This window comes from Sinocyclocheilus grahami, unplaced genomic scaffold (assembly GCF_001515645.1).
Source record: "Sinocyclocheilus grahami isolate Dianchi unplaced genomic scaffold, SAMN03320097.WGS_v1.1 scaffold1596.1, whole genome shotgun sequence".
Taxonomy (NCBI): Eukaryota; Metazoa; Chordata; class Actinopteri; order Cypriniformes; family Cyprinidae; genus Sinocyclocheilus; species Sinocyclocheilus grahami.
The window spans coordinates 60,322-71,249 of record NW_015506775.1 but is presented as its reverse complement, the minus strand read 5'-3'; the positions used below and the strand labels follow the sequence as shown (position 1 = coordinate 71,249).

The 10,928-nt window shown below is 36.5% G+C and overlaps 1 protein-coding gene and 1 long non-coding RNA gene across 3 annotated transcripts in view; one reads left to right on the top strand and one right to left on the bottom strand.

The window, feature by feature from the left end:
- The window catches only part of LOC107571446 (band 4.1-like protein 2), a 97,445-nt gene that overhangs the window by 80,301 nt on the left and 6,216 nt on the right, over positions 1 to 10,928 (bottom strand). The window lies entirely within an intron of this gene.
- On the top strand, positions 7,684 to 8,965 carry LOC107571447 (uncharacterized). 2 transcript variants are annotated; one of them, XR_001607183.1, is made up of 3 exons: positions 7,684 to 7,800; positions 8,049 to 8,168; positions 8,954 to 8,965. It is a non-coding gene; the product is annotated as an uncharacterized lncRNA (long non-coding RNA). The 2 variants fall into 2 exon arrangements; XR_001607182.1 differs by having other exon boundaries at positions 8,032 to 8,168.

The following is a 10,928-nucleotide window of genomic DNA, read 5'->3' as shown; positions in this document are numbered from 1 at the left end:
TATCGGCCGACCGATATTACGGTTGTCCTCTTTTTGGCACTCCACAATGCTTTTTCTTTTCTGCAAAAAAAAAAAAAAAAAAGTGTTGTAAGCCTGACTTTTATTTTGACAGCACTGAACAGAAGCTCCAAACTCAGACTTTATTAGTTTACTGTCTTTGTTTAACAGTTCTGTCTGTTATTCATAATTACTAGATGTAACTGTTAAATAAAATACACGCTAAATGAAAAGTATTATAGTGTCGTGTTATAAAACAGGAAGTCTGTCCGTCAGACCGCTGGCTTCTTTTCTGCCAAAAAAAAAAAAAAAAAGTGTTGTAAGCCTGACTTTTATTTTGACAGCACTGAACAGAAGCTCCAAACTCAGACTTTATTAGTTTACTGTCTTTGTTTAACAGTTCTGTCTGTTATTCATAATTACTAGATGTAACTGTTAAATAAAACACACGCTAAATGAAAAGTATTATAGTGTCGTGTTATAAAACAGGAAGTCTGTCCGTCAGACCGCCGGCTAGATCGCTGCGAAAGATGGCACTCAACAGCATCAGTGGGAACAGGACCAATTAGCATTCACTGCGATGAAGACCCTGATCTGAGCGAGGCAAGCTCGCGTGACTGGAAAACACTATGAAGACAGTCATAATCTCCATGATTCAGGGCCAGCGTCAGACAGGAGGTCTCTCAGAGATGCTGTTTGTGCAGCGATCGGTGTGCACCACGCTCTCACAGAGAGTTTGCATCGATCTGATACTCTGTGTTGCATCATTCTGTGCACGGGATGTGCATAAGCACTTTGTGCCGCTCTGTATTGGAGCTTTTTGTATTATAATACTTTCGTGCAATGAAAGATTATTAATAGTCTTTCTTGCTCATCTTATACATCATATGTTGCTGCCTCCATTACTGTGCTATACATTTAAAAAATGTCTTTTAATTTTATAGTATATGTTTATATATATATATATATATACCTGTTTTTCATGAAATGTATTTTGCAACAATACAAAGAGCAATGTGTATCATCATATCTTATTAACTTTTATTTGTTCCCCACTAAATAATGTTATTTCACTAGATGTTTAGATTTTATAAAATTATTGTGCACCCATGATTTTTCCAGAGTATCTTTTGCTGCTGAATTATCCACTAACCTAGTTTATAATAGTATCTTTATCATAGATTATGATTTTTTTTTTTTTTCATTTGTTATTTTTCTTTAAATCTACGTTGTCTATATTTAGCAGATTGTGTTTAACACAAAAGAATGATGATCAGGTCAACACAGAGAAGTATAGAAATTCTACATTGATTTAAAAAAGAAATCTGTGCTGAATCGGATTGGTATCGGCAGATCGGATCAGTTCTGAAAAAAATGGTATGGAGATCAGATGTAGGTAGGGCTGCACGATTATGACAAAAATCCTAATTGTCGATTATTCCCTTGAAATTGTAATTTTGATTATTAATTACGATTATCACAATTTACATTGAATGATGCTTATACCATTGTTTGATGCAACGGCATGCTGTATTTTTATATGAAAATGACAAGCTGAAAACACTAACTGAAAAACCTTTAGTGCTTTTCTACAGTATTAAGCTTCAAATGTCAAATATACATTGGATTTGTTTCTTCTTTAAATTATAAAAAAGTAAAAATATGAATGGTATTATAATGTTATACTAAAACAAATGGAAAAACCCTTAAGATAACATGTAGAAAGAAAAAAAACATATCTTAAGCGTGCAGAATAACATAAGTGGACTTTGAACAATTAATTACCGCTTTGAACGATTACGTAATTGTGGCATTTATAATTGTAACTGCGATTAGAAATTCAATTAATTGTGCAGCCCTAGGTGTAGGTGTGCAGATCTGAACACACACACCACGATCATCATATTATCTTCACTGTTCTGGAGAGAGCTGCAAGAATGATGGCTTTTTGTAGGTCAAAACCCAGAAGCAAGTTGCATTTTAACACTTACAGTTCCAGTGTCGATGGGTGTTGGTTAAACATTTGAAACAAGGTCTGTGGTTACTGAAAGCTCAAAATATTTTCATGTTTCATTCTTTGTCATAACATATAATGTAATCCATAAAAAATCTGATTACGAGCATTTAAAAATGTAATGGTCTATACTCTAATTACAAGTACTTAACTTTCAGCATCTGGTTAGTAAGAATGGAATTGCACCTATAGATGGCTAACGCTCCTCCTAGAGACTCACTCCTGCACACTACAGGATTTACAAGACAAATCCATCAGCACTGCACAGGACACGAGCGAGCCGCTCTTTCAACTGCTATCAAGCACCGTGATTTGAAGAGCAGCGCATTTTATCCAAATGACTTCTTCTCTTGGGCTTCAGGTGAAAGGTTGGCTCTCTAAATTGGCGTCCTGCGGATAAGCCGTTTTTAACTATGCTTGGGAACAGGCCAAACCCCGGGCCGTTCCTCTGCTCTCCTTCTAATCAGTCTGAAAGAACAGCTGATCCGCTCTCGTATGGTCTTACTGTCGCTGAGTGAGCTGGAAGTGTCATTCAGACGGCTCATCAGCTCTCAAGCAAACCCGTTTTAGTTTACGGGACGCTGTAGTAATTACATTTACCAGTAGATGCCCATAACCCAGTGTTTAACCTGCTATTATATTATGGCACCCCCCCGTCCTGTATTCTCTATAGCGCCAGATCACAACAGAAGTCATTTAAAGTTACCTTTCCTATAGAACAGGTCTATACCTTGTTGTTTTATTAAACAAACTAAATAGCCTTATGTTATTTATCTTATTTGCACGACGGCATGTAATTTTTGTTTCTACGTTACATGCTCGCGCTCTCTGTATCACACACAGCGGAGTTCTGCCCGACACACACGCACACACGCACACAAGTGAGCATGCTCCCACTCCCACTAGTATTTGCAAATATTAAGCCGCAAAACGAGTATTTAAATATGAATTCTGCGTGTCTCTGTGTTAATGAATGGCGCAGACATGCGGTTTTGTATACCACTGGTACTAAAGCGCGCGGTGATATTAGCGTCTGCCGTCTCACTAATATGAGGACATAAATACACATGTTCTGGAGAGAGCTGCAAGAATGATGGCTTTTTGTAGGTCAAAACCCAGAAGCAAGTTGCATTTTAACACTTACAGTTCCAGTGTCGATGGGTGTTGGTTAAACATTTGAAACAAGGTCTGTGGTTACTGAAAGCTCAAAATATTTTCATGTTTCATTCTTTGTCATAACATATAATGTAATCCATAAAAAATCTGATTACGAGCATTTAAAAATGTAATGGTCTATACTCTAATTACAAGTACTTAACTTTCAGCATCTGGTTAGTAAGAATGGAATTGCACCTATAGATGGCTAACGCTCCTCCTAGAGACTCACTCCTGCACACTACAGGATTTACAAGACAAATCCATCAGCACTGCACAGGACACGAGCGAGCCGCTCTTTCAACTGCTATCAAGCACCGTGATTTGAAGAGCAGCGCATTTTATCCAAATGACTTCTTCTCTTGGGCTTCAGGTGAAAGGTTGGCTCTCTAAATTGGCGTCCTGCGGATAAGCCGTTTTTAACTATGCTTGGGAACAGGCCAAACCCCGGGCCGTTCCTCTGCTCTCCTTCTAATCAGTCTGAAAGAACAGCTGATCCGCTCTCGTATGGTCTTACTGTCGCTGAGTGAGCTGGAAGTGTCATTCAGACGGCTCATCAGCTCTCAAGCAAACCCGTTTTAGTTTACGGGACGCTGTAGTAATTACATTTACCAGTAGATGCCCATAACCCAGTGTTTAACCTGCTATTATATTATGGCACCCCCCCGTCCTGTATTCTCTATAGCGCCAGATCACAACAGAAGTCATTTAAAGTTACCTTTCCTATAGAACAGGTCTATACCTTGTTGTTTTATTAAACAAACTAAATAGCCTTATGTTATTTATCTTATTTACACGACGGCATGTAATTTTTGTTTCTACGTTACATGCTCGCGCTCTCTGTATCACACACAGCGGAGTTCTGCCCGACACACACGCACACAAGTGAGCATGCTCCCACTCCCACTAGTATTTGCAAATATTAAGCCGCAAAACGAGTATTTAAATATGAATTCTGCGTGTCTCTGTGTTAATGAATGGCGCAGACATGCGGTTTTGTATACCACTGGTACTAAAGCGCGCGGTGATATTAGCGTCTGCCGTCTCACTAATATGAGGACATAAATACACAACAACACCTCCAAAACTGCTCTGAGAGTCACTTCATCAGCATTTGACCGTTTCATTTGAGTAAAACTAGGTATTCACGGCAACCCGTCAAAATAAAATGTCTGTTTAACTTGAAGGCATTGGCAGAAATATATTACTATTGTTCAGTAGAACGTAATAGGCTACTACTAAAATTAAAACCTTATTTTTAAGGAATAATCATACAATATTTCTTTAATGTTTTAATTGTAATATTAAATCCCCTTTATTTTCCAAAAATACAATATTTAACTTTCATTAATTAAAAGATGAAAGTTATCAATGTAGTTAAAAATGTAAATACACAACACAGAATTTCTGAGGGGAAAATTCATTAGGCTATTGTAAGAATAAATTAAACTCGTTTTTATGCTTTCAAATAATTAGACATGTTAAAACACAGAATCTGGTTTCAATAAAACATAAGGTTGGAAAAAATAAAACATTTCATAGGGCCCTAAACATGCCATTTTTGTTAAACTTTTGATAAATTGATGAAACTTAAACAATTTAACATGATTGTAATTAATTAGACATGTTTTTGATTACTCAAATTTAATTTAACCATTAAAAAGGAGTCCAGAAAAATCCAAACGGAAAAAAAGACCTAAACCTAGGGGAAACACTGCCATAACCCAATTCAGAAACAGAGACCATTTGCTTCATATGAGATCCACTGGTTTGCTGAGAGTTGAAGTGGACTGAAGTCTAGCTGCATGATGTAACGCCGGTGTCTCTGAAGCCCAGTAGCTCTCACATAGATATTCCCACAACCCTTCCGAATGGTTAAGCAATCGCTGTCCCAGCATGCCCCAGAATTAGGAGGGCACAGTCAGAGGCGCTCCTACAGGAAACGCACCCTCAGACCTGTCCCCATTTCCACCCACCTTATTAACCAGAACGGCAGAACGCTTCAGTGCAGTGATGTGTGAGAGGAAGCACGGCTTTGATCATTTAAAGTGGCCAACAACAGCTGCTATTAAAAAGTCAGGCTATAAAGATGATGGTTTATTATGGCACTTTATAATCAGTCTTAGTGTTTACACAAATTTCCTTTTTTTTAGAGGTTTAATTAAAGGGTCATGAAACCCCGTTTCAGCACTGGCTAGTTCTCATTACAGTTTTAAAAATGCTAAAAAAAAAGTGGGCATGGTGCGCAGCGGAGTGGAGGGGGAAGACAGACAACTTTGGTTTCAGACAGTTTCATTTCGCTCCCATCGAGCTAAAAACACAAATAAATGCACAGCCATTTGCACTCTGCATCGAAAACATATGAATGCGCTGTTGCACCTCTGATAACATTTAAGGCTTATTCTGTGGCGTTTATATAAACCTTTTGACGGCTTGTGTCACGGAGCTGTAAAACCGGTTACACTCATGAATGAATCACATGTGTGCCGAACTCTTATTACAAAGCAAAAACAAACACTCTTCTTCAATCCATGAACGTTTCTCTCAGTTAATGTACGCGATCTCACAGACTGAAGTGTCTGTCATAGCAAATCAAAACATGCTGTTGTGAATAATTAAGCAAAGCGTCTTCTCATAGGATAAGACCACGCAGTCTCATGAATAATTTAATAGACACCGACGCGTCATCGATGTACTCTAGTCCTTTGCAACGTCTAGGGCTGGGTATCGTTCCAAATTTTTCGATATCGATACCGATACCTTGACTTTGATACCGGTTCCTGAACGATACTTTTTTCAATACCAATTTTATGAAATCAATTTTAACAAGATTACATTATCTAAAAAAAAAACTTTGGTTTTATTTTTCAGCTTGTTGATGTTTATACAGACACAAAGACTCATCTCCTGAGCCACTGCACAAAGGAACAAAATGTAACCAACACAATAAATCAGTGCAAAATAGTTTTAATAAAGCTCAAATAGTCTTCAGTTTACACATCTGTTAGCTACATTTACACTAGTGCATGTTCGTTTTAAAACGCATAGCTCAGACAGAATCATGATTTATATGTATTTTCCACTGATTTACTGATGAGCATGATACAGTGTTTTCTATCGGAATAAGCGCTTGCGTTCAGTCAATAAAAATCAAATAGTTCTTAATTAGTTTGAGAACTGAGACAGACCATACCATATAGTCGTGGCCACATAACCACCTCCGGGAGTGCATTATTTCTCTAATAATTTTAACGGCCTGGAGTCCCAACCACACATCAAGACATTGTTCAGATCATTTGTTTCAAGACATTTGACATGTTTCCGTCCTGAAATCTCGTGTGGGTTGGAACTAATTTTTTTACGCACCTCATCCCAAACCTTCCGTTGCAAATTCCAAAACGTCATTTTAGAGCTGATAACAGCGGCTTGAGCCATTGATATGCAGGCTTACGCAGTTATTAATGCAGTCTAATGCGGTTATTAGAAAGAGATAGAGAGAGAGATTAAGTGCGTGTGAATACCTGCGTCTATGCGCCTCTCAGCAGCAGCGTCTACTAATAGTGAATCTTTAAGTTAAACTCCTTCACGAACCTCGCTACTGAGAAATGTCGAAAAAAATTACGTTTTTCGATACTCGATGGTATCGAGGCAATTCGGTCAGTGCCTAAAAAGTATCGAACTCGATACCCAGCCCTAGCCACGTCACAAATTGTGACGTCAACACGATGTAGATTGTAAACCCGGAAGATGAAAATAGAACAAAAAAGCTTAAAATTAACCAGTTTTCTCCAACAATTAAAATTAACGGATGCTAACGTTGTCTTCTATGATGTGCAACACAAACACCTCTGCTAAAATCTCAGAAAAAGTAGTCTGGGGTTTTATGACCTTTTAAATTGTATAATCATTAAAATGGGTGTCTAATAGGGATGTGCGGGTCTAGTCGACTAAATGGTACAGCTCCTGCTAGTCGACAGTGAAAACAATAGTCGATTACACGATAACATGATTTTTATCATTCAAATTACACTAAAAAAAAAAGAAATGTGGCTGCTGTTGGTCCAAAGAATGTAACTACATTTAAATTAAATAATTCCCTTATGTTTGTGTATTATAATTAAAAGAGTTGTGTTGACCAAATTAGAAAAAGTAAAATTTCAAATTTACACAATTCACTTAAGTAAAGTGAATGAAATGGAGTGGAGTTGCTTCTGCAGTACCGCACTTTGGTCAGCAGGTGGAGTAATATCTGCACATGCGCAGATGCACAGCACATTCAAAGATCACTCTTCAGCGATCGGCGCCATTTTTGAATCAGACGAAAACACAGGTGAGATATTTTACTTTTTATGCATATATATTGAGGCTGTCATTTTATTAGAATGGTTAATCGCGCATAATCTCATGTTTTGTATGGGATTTCATGAAGACACTTAAATAAGCTTGTTTCTTAGGTCATTCAACACATACTAAAGTTTAGGAGTTGGCAGTGTTTTATATTATTATTATTATTAGGTGACTCACACCTTTTTTTCCAACCTCACAGAGTTTTAGAGTCCTGCATGTGGCTGTGCAGAGATTGTGGTTCCTCTCACACATCCAGATCTAATCCAGCACCCTTTATAGAGCAAGAGGTAAGTCTTTGTAATGTCAGCTGCGATTAATTACTTGGATATTTTTGTAATTCTAAATTATGTATTGAAGTTTAGATGTAATTCAGATTTGTGTTCATTTGTAATAATTTTGTATGTAATCTGTAAGTGCGGGTAAAGGAATACTATGATTGTTGGTGTATAATATTATTTAAAGGTTTGTCCCAAATTTATCAGCAGCCAACCTGATTTGTCCTTTTAAAACTGTATTAGGTATTGGTGAAATCCAGTTGGATTACAACAATCCCTTTGGTCTCCAAATATATGGGACTGCTTGATAATTTCTCAAACCAAAGACAGGAGCAGCAGCAGCACAGAAGATCACAAACATCCTGTCAGTTATGGCTCAGGTATGTTATCTAAATTCACTGTCATTTTAAATCTGGCAATAAAATAATATTTCACCCAAAGATGAAAATTTGCATTATTACATTACATCATTTACTCAGCCTCATGTCGTTGAACCTCTTACATATTTTTATTTTTTTTATTTTTTTTGCCTGAACTAAAATGATGCATTTTGGCCAATATGTCCTGCTCTTTTTTTTTTCTTGTGTACACAATAAAAGAAGTCAATGGTGAATTCCTGTTCTGAATCTTCAAATGTAACATGTAATTGTTTGATGCTTTTGAAGCTTCAAAAGAGAAACTCACTCTTGACTGTCATTTTATCATCAGAAATGAGCAAGACAAACTAACCAAATTTAGCATTTTATGTAAGGGAGTCTAAAAGATAAAACAACTGATAATGATTGTCTTTTGGTGAATTATCCCTTTAAAGCCTGGAGTATATATAGCATAAGCTAAAATGTTCATACGTGCATAATTCATACTGTTTTAATGTCAGGGCTTGTTTGTAGCTTTATCAAATTTCTCAGCAGAGGAGTTGTGTTTTTGCACCTACAACTGGAACAACTCTGACATCCAAGATTACTGTGTATCTTTCCCATAGCAAAGTTTCTGATTTGGGAACATTTGTTGGGTTTTCTTGTACTGATTCCCAGGATTGAAAATGTGAGTTTTGTAGAAACAGCACAGTGGGATGATGTGTATAATACTACTTAAAATCTTAGATGTACAGTAACAAGTCTAAAAAGTCAAGTGCTAATTAATGCTGTTCATTTTACATATTCAGAATGTCTCCATCGGCAAAAAATGTGAATGCTTCCTGAAAGCCCTGGCTGTCTGCCTGAAGGAAGACCCCTCAAACCCTGTGAAGGAGTAGGTTATTTACCTTTTTCACTAAAACCTAGTGTATGTTTCTCCAAAACCAACTTCTTTGACCCTTGATCTGTTGGTAATTGTTTCTTTTTGGCATTTTTAGAATGTTGAACATGTTGAAGCCCTAACCTCAATGCGCAACACCACGCTGGGGATCTATGTCCTCATACAGGTGCTACAGACCTTTACTAATAATGTTGTACTGTTGGCTGTTGCAGTACATTTGTTTTTCGGTACTGAACATGTTACATTCCTTTCAATGTTGGTCTTGCTTTGAATAATTGATGCATTTTCATTACAAAAGACTATTTTGTAAATCCTACCTAATATCCATACTTTTATTTTTTATTAGTATGCTTTTTTACACTTTTCTTGTAATAAGATAAGATAACTGACTAAAAAAAAGTGAAGGCAATCTTTAGATTTTGTACAAATTATACTTCTTGGAAAAATTTGTAAAAAAAAAAATGTTGAATGTATTTATTGAATAAACTCAATGAAACTGTATTATTTGTTTTGATTGAATATACAGTCGCTGATTCTTTTTTTTTTTTTTTTTAGAAATAGCCTTTGTGCACAGCCAGCCTTGTACTCTTCTAGGTTAAAAAAAAACTGTCGTCCATAAAATGTTCAAAAAACATTTTACAAATTCACACAAATTCGAACAAATTTGTTGCACAAATTCGAACATCTGGGTTGTGCTGTTGTTGTAAAATAAATCTTAACCAATGATTCCTAATCGCATCATATGACCCTTTTAAAATATTTTAAACAACAAATTAAAATAAAACATTATTATACATTATTTTTAAAAGTGTATCTGGGCAGAAACTACATTTTTACCTCAGACCTCACATGCGTTTTCTTCGTGTCAGTTGCGGCGAGTTCAAAAACGACCACGCGAAAGACGAGAAGGTGTGGGATTATTTTGAATTAGAAGGAAACGGAAAAGTTTTGAGTAAACTGTGTAATGTCAAATTGTCTTACAATAACTCTACTGGAGCGATGCATAATCATGTTCAATACAGACACGTAGGCGTTAGCTTAGAGGCTGGCCAAACCCAGCAAATGTCAATCACGTCATTCACAATTAAATGATGATAACGCGAGGCAAGTGTGCGGCAAGCGGAATTCATTGAGGGATTTGACAGTGTGATTCATAGATTAAGTACTTCAATTAGAGGTCGACCGATAGTGGATTTTGCCGATACCGATAGCTAGGTTGGACCACACTGGCCGATACAGATTAATTAACCGATAGTTTTAAAATTGATACTGAACAAAAACTAAAATAGTGCTTTATTAACAAAAACAGTACTGAACCATACTAGTAGTAAAAAAAAATTATAATAATAGTAAATGTTGAAATGAACACACTCTAACAAGGAACAATACTTACACAGCTTTCATTAATCTTAATGCTACAAATGGACTCTTATTTTAAAGTGTTACCATTTCATTTCAACAGTCATGGTTACAGATGCACATCTTTAAATATATACACAAAGGCTATGGCATTAAAATTATATACATATGGATATTGTATACTCTCACACTTTAACTTCTTCTATTCTTGAACACTTGATGATTATCTAATCAAAATAAAAGCGCAGCGCTGAGTCTAGGAGAACTCACGGTGTCACACACACCCCGGACGCGTCGCGTTCAACTCGAGCAGCGGTCTAGAACAGTTTATTTAATCACCAAACGGACACAAGTTTACTTCAAGAATGAACAATTTGGCATGGATGAGTTTGAAGTTCGGTGTTTAAAAAACGGAGCAAACGGAAAGAGAAAGTGTGACCTATATTATAGCTCTATAAATGAAGCACACAGACTTTATTAGAGCCACAGAAAGACAAACGTTTGGCTGAAAATGCACAATACAT